Genomic DNA, 6000 nt, shown 5'->3' with positions numbered 1-6000 from the left:
CCGCGATGAAAGAGGCACTCGCAATTAAGCCTGCAATGCGCAATGGTTTCTTGTCGAGGGAGGAAAGTGCTGTTGATACGAATAAACTTAACGGGAAGCGAGATTTGCTTTTCCTTTTTATTATTATTATCCCATGGTTCGAAGAAAGTACGAGGATACTCTAGAATTTGTCAACGTAAGAAAAATGACAGATTGTTCGTATATCGTGTTGATTGAAAATTGATTGTTTTTTCGTTTGTCGTAGTTTTCGTTACCGCGGCAATGGCAGTTCGTGCTTGGTACTCTTCGTGTAGTCGTACCGTTTGCTCATTAATGGCGTATCCCCCTCGATGGGATCGAGGCAACTTTTCCGGAACACGATTGGCCAAATCGTAAACCTCCGTTAAGACCGTTACGTAATTGGAAAACTAAACAGCGAACAGACTCGATCGAAAGGTTTCTTTGACGGCCGATTCAGGTGGCGTCGATAATTTTATTTTCCATCGCGCTAACCATCGGACGCGTTTCATTGACACATGCCAGTGGGGCTCGTGCTTACAATCGATGATTGCGCTTACGGGACAATCATTGATTGCGCACTCGCGTCTCTGTAATTGATGACGGAAGTTAGCTCCAATAATGCAGTTGCATCCCAGAAACGATGGTCTCGAAACTCTCGAGTGACCTTTCCATTTGTTTCCGTTCGCTGATGATATTCGGAGAGATATGAAATTTTTGCAAGATCGATGAAGAATTTCAATTGATCCGTAGGTACTTGACGACACAGGATATTTCCTCGTATATATTAACAACCGTAAGTTTTTGCAAATATTTTGCTAAATGGTATTTCAGAGATATTCCTAAAGTAATTATCGTTGCTGGTTTGTTTAACCCATTTTTCAAAGTTTTTTTGCTCTCGGTGTGGCGCGGCCGATCTCGCGTACTGTATTTCTCAAACTCGGCCCGGCCGCTAATGAAACGAAAGGAAATGGTGAATACGAATGAAACTCGAGGAAGCGTTTGGTTCCCGGTCGACGGTTTTTCATCGACGTACGCAGGCTACTCGTTCGTTCGCCCATAAACGTGATTTATCGCCGGAGCCACGATGAATTCCCACTATTTTTTCCACCTTTTTGCGTCTCTTTCTCCAATGTTTCTCCGCATTTTTTCTTTCCTTTCGCGAGAAGGGAACACGGAGAGGTGTATTTTTTTAGATAAAACCAGGACGTTGATGAAAAGAAAACGTATGGACAAAAACATTTATATTCCCTCGTCGAAAGGTGATAATATCGTGTAACATGAATTTCATTTGTCAAATATTACAAAGAGGAACGATTTCGTACAAACACTTTGCCGACATTTTCAAATGATCGATCTCCGTTCGTTGTATCGTTCGCTAAAATGGCTATCGATACGGATACGGATGCGGATATATATATATGTACAACGAGTAATGAGATTATAAAAATGGATCGCTTTCCACCGGTTGAATATAGCAGCAGGTTGCCGAGTTCTCGTTTAAAGCGAAATTAATCGGCTAGCAGATTATTGGCTTCGAAAGGGCGCGAAGAAAGTGTCGCTTAACGACGTAACCTAATTTCTTGTTTATTCGATACCCCGGAACCCTTTAATCGGATTTCGAAGAAAATGGAATGTCTTCGCTTACGAGGGAGGATAGTTTTCGCATCGATCGGGAACAGAATCGATTCCGTTTTGTTATTTCTATCCTTGGATTCTTCGTTGATCGAAATTCCTGGTACGATTTCTCTATGGAAACAATTCGGACGAGTAGGGAAAATGGAACGTAGAACGGTAGCCTATCTTGGTCAAGAAGAAACCTTGGTGTCAACGTGATTGCATTTTCTAGGCAATTTGCCGAGTAATAATGGTTAATAAAAACTGTCGTGGATTGCGAGAAAATTAAAAATTTCATACTTGACGAGATCTCTGCTCGATTACCTAGATCCTGTTAACTCGGTCTTGCTAGTTTTTAGCCTGTCGTGATTATTTATCACATGGAAATCATCTAACACGTGACAGTGTGGCTGACACGTGAACTTTCTCAACCGAACCGATTTAATGTTTCTATACCGTGGTCCGGCCGATCAACGATTTTTCATCGTAACAAACGAGAATCTTGTCACGAGAAACTCGAACTGTCGCAGTTCGATATTATGCTGAATTTAATTTGTTTGGAAACTGGGTTCGATTGAAGAAACCATAGTAAAAAGTAAAACGTTGTCCGCGTTTTGCGTCGGAAACGCAGCAATATCAAGTGGCGTTGGAAATGTCAAGCGACGGTGTGTAATTGAACGTCGCGACGCGACGCGACGCACGTAACGATTAGTTCTGTGACATTTTGGACAGTGAGCAAGCGAATCCTATCGCTGACAATTTATTAAAGCTCGGACGCGACGTCTTAGTTCTTTCGACTTTCGATACCGAACGTCTCCACTGATATCTATTCCGTTGTAATTACACAAGTACAAGTTTTCTGTTTAGAAACGTACAGAATACGTATCGCTCGTTGAAATACCTATACCGTAGCAAATGATTTTTCATCGGGGAACTCAACTTTGCGACAAACATTTTCATTTCGATCATAAGAATCGATGATAAGAATAAAATGGTTGGAAAATCGTTCGTGTTCACTTTTCCAGCTTTTCTGCTACAAAAAATAACTGTCCTCGACTATCGATTTCTGTTCGATTAATATCGAATACCCCGATCGAACGAAACTACTTGATTTCCTGCTCGAAGCTGCGTCGAATATTACACTCGCCGAATACGAGGAATGTTTGATATTTCGAGAACGAGAATTATGGAAGCGTCGTAAATGGGACGACTTTGTCATATCCTTTGTCGTATCCTTGGCATTCATTTACCGTTCGATAAATGTTCGATTCCTCGTGTCTCGTCCGATAATAATGTATGACTGACGTAACGCGAAGCAATCCACAGATAAACATTAGAGCTAAACATTGCCATTAGTGGCCAAGAAATTTTACGATACTTTCGGTACTCTCGTTCTCAGCGTGCACGATGAAAGTCACCAATCACGGCCGATGCAACACGTCTCTCCGTTTGCCTTTCTCCATCTGCCTCCCCGTCCATTCGATTTTGAAACTTATTCGCGAGCTAACGGGATAAATGTTGCAGACGATCGATTCTAAAGCATAGTTAGCGACGAACGAGATCACCGTGCAGTTCTTGTCATCGTCAACAATCAATTTTGTGTTGAGTTGACCGCGCATGGTACGCTGCTAATGCGCGAATGTTCCAAAGATAATCGAGTCTTGGCGCAAACGATTCCTCGGAAACTAGAGTTGCTTTTTACGCGCGTTTCCTATGCAGCATCGCGGCAAACGGTGCATGTTTGGGTTAGGTCTGGGCCAACAATGACTGCTTCGTCGCATACCGGTGGAACCGACATCGACAGGACAAAAGTGGAGACAAGGAGGGTCTAGCTGAAACAGTGGACCAGTGGATTCGGAACTCATTGTCAGCCGTCTAGTTAGTCTGGTAGCACGATATCGGAGAGAATAACGATTAACGAGCGCTTACCGCAAACAGGATGAGTCGAGGAGGAATCGATGGAATCTTGGCGTTGCGCGAACCACTGTTTATTCCGTGTATTTCCTACAAATATCTCCGAACGCGTTCAAACGCCGCATTTTCGTACCGGGAGAAAAAGTAGTTGTGCAATGCAAGTGTGGTTCCGGGAACTCGGTTGTTCCAAGGTGTAATCGTGGTGCGATTAGTGTCCGTCCAAGAGGAGACTTTGGTTGCGCGAAGGCCTCTCGGTTAAATTCTGATCGTGCTTGTGTAATCGAGTAACCGGTTAAAAGTTCAAAGTTACGGTCACGTCACGGTCGCGATGGTGTGTTTCAATAATCCTGAATGGATAGCTAGAACGAAATTCTGTGATTTTTCCATGGTTACCAAACCCTTTTCGTGTTTGGCAACGACATTTTCGATCACCTTGGGTACAGTCGTACAGTGACACTCTCGAAGGGAAGTTTATTCGAAACACTCGGAATAGTAGTCGAATACGACAAAGAAGAGTTTTGAAAACAATTTTCTTAAAAAAAAAAAAGGGCTAAAACGTACGTTATCGCGCGAAACGGCGTGTGAGAAATTTCAAAAGGAAATTGATTAAAGTCTCGAACGAGTCGGAATCGTCGTTTGATGAAAATTTTCGACTACCACGAAAGAGATGGTTTAACGTGACGCGCCCCAAGCCCGAATAAAGATAAAAGCTCACGTGAACGTATCGGACCGGACTCGCTGCAGACGACGTCGGGACAATGTAGCTCACGACGCGACGCGACGCAACGCGACGCGACGCGACGGATATCCGGCAGGAGCCTGGGAATAATTCGTGGCAGTCGAGTGCCGAGAAAAGTTCGAGGAAAGCTCCGTGCAGTCGGCCCTGGATGTTTTGACGTTAAGTGGCGCCTAGGGTGCCGAGGTGGGGGGCGCTTGGTCTTGCTGCCTGCCGTGCGCCGGTGGCGGCGGGGGTGGGGGTGGTGCAGCTGTCTCGGGGGCCACCCCCGAGGCCAGGAAAGCCTCCACCGGCCACAAGTACCAACAACAGCAGCAGTCGAGTCACCAGCAACAACAGCTGTTGCAGCAGAAGCAACAGGAGAAGCAACATCAGCAACAGCAACAGCACCACCACCTCCACCACCACCATCACCACCACCAACCGAAGAAGGTTTCCGTTGTTCGAGAGAGCGAGTTGGCGCCTCTGAGCAACCTCGACGAAGATCTAGACGGTCTCGACGATGAAAAGAGGTTAGAACTTGTACGAACGGAAGAGGAGGATTTCGCAAAGGAGGGTGGTACTCAGCATCGACTGAGCCCCAGGCTGCACGACATCGAGGAAGAGGATGACGAGGACGGCCGTAACGTCAGAGAGAGGTCAGTAGTTTAGCTTTTCTCCGTTTCAAAAATTCTCGACATTGGTTTCTTTGATCCTTGTACCGTCGTTTCGGACAATTTCCGACACTTTCAATTTCATTTTAATTAACCTTTCTTATATTATAATATTGTATGTATAGTATCTCACCACCGATGCGCGATGAGGCGACTAGCAAGTAAGAAGAACGTAATCGTAGTTGGTATCTCGAGAAAATGAAACGATACCGTTTTACAAATTGTAGCGACCTTGGCGATTTTAGCACCCTAGATTAACGGTAGAGTACGCGTAAAATGTCCATTTCGCGATTAGTGAAACTAGAATCGGAGACTTGAATCGGACGCGGACGTTAAGAAAGAGTTGTAGTTGTTTCGAAAAGTTGGAGACATCTGTTGGTGCAATAATTGCCTTAACGTGGCTCAACTTTCCCTTTTGGATCATACGTGCCTGGGAACTACTTTCGAGTTTTCGTATTCCCCGGACGGACCTGCCACGGAAAGGGTCAAAGTTTTGCTTCGGATTGTCTGTTTACACGCGTGCCCCCCAAACGGCTCCGTGACCTAATCCATTTCATTCGTGTAGTTAGGATAGAAGCGATCATCTCGAAACTATGACGAATTTCGTTTACCGTGATCGTGATTATCCATCTTATCCTAGACCCAGCCCACTTTAACACTCCCGATCACGACCTCGCTTTCTCTAAAGTACACGAGTCCCTATCGCAGGACCGTAACGCACGATACCATTACTGGCTTTTCGTTCGATGTAAAGCCGGCTTCGCTATCGTTTAACGATATTTTATTTACATAACATTACAGCCATTAACCGGCATTCCTATAAATAATTACGTTTATTATTAGCCACGCTGTCCGCTGTTTTCGTTTCGCGCTATAAATACGGGATTGTCTAATTTTGAAACGGAACACGTACATATAATTAGAGCGTCGTCGCCGACGCTGACGTCGCGTCAAGGAGATCGCTCATCGAAGTGGCGAGTGCGTCGTAGATTTCCAGGACGAAGCGCAAAGGCCTCGTGTCAGGTTCAAACGAAATTCTCACGGCGTAAACGACCAACCAACAGCATCCGTGCCGATCGTCTC

The 6000-nt window shown here is 45.0% G+C and overlaps 1 protein-coding gene across 1 annotated transcript in view; it reads left to right on the top strand.

Annotated features, from left to right (window-relative positions):
• Positions 1-3230: 3230 nt before the first annotated feature.
• Positions 3231-6000, top strand: part of LOC128892853 (cAMP-specific 3',5'-cyclic phosphodiesterase) — a 179014-nt gene continuing 176244 nt past the window's right edge. The window contains exon 1 of the mRNA XM_054153451.1: positions 3231-4902. The gene's annotated coding sequence lies outside the window, so the exon portion shown is untranslated. The remainder of the gene's footprint in view (positions 4903-6000) is intronic.

The sequence above is a fragment of the Hylaeus anthracinus genome, unplaced genomic scaffold, assembly GCF_026225885.1.
Source record: "Hylaeus anthracinus isolate JK02 unplaced genomic scaffold, UHH_iyHylAnth1.0_haploid 2, whole genome shotgun sequence".
NCBI lineage: Eukaryota > Metazoa > Arthropoda > Insecta > Hymenoptera > Colletidae > Hylaeus > Hylaeus anthracinus.
This window is presented reverse-complemented; position numbering and strand designations above follow the sequence as displayed.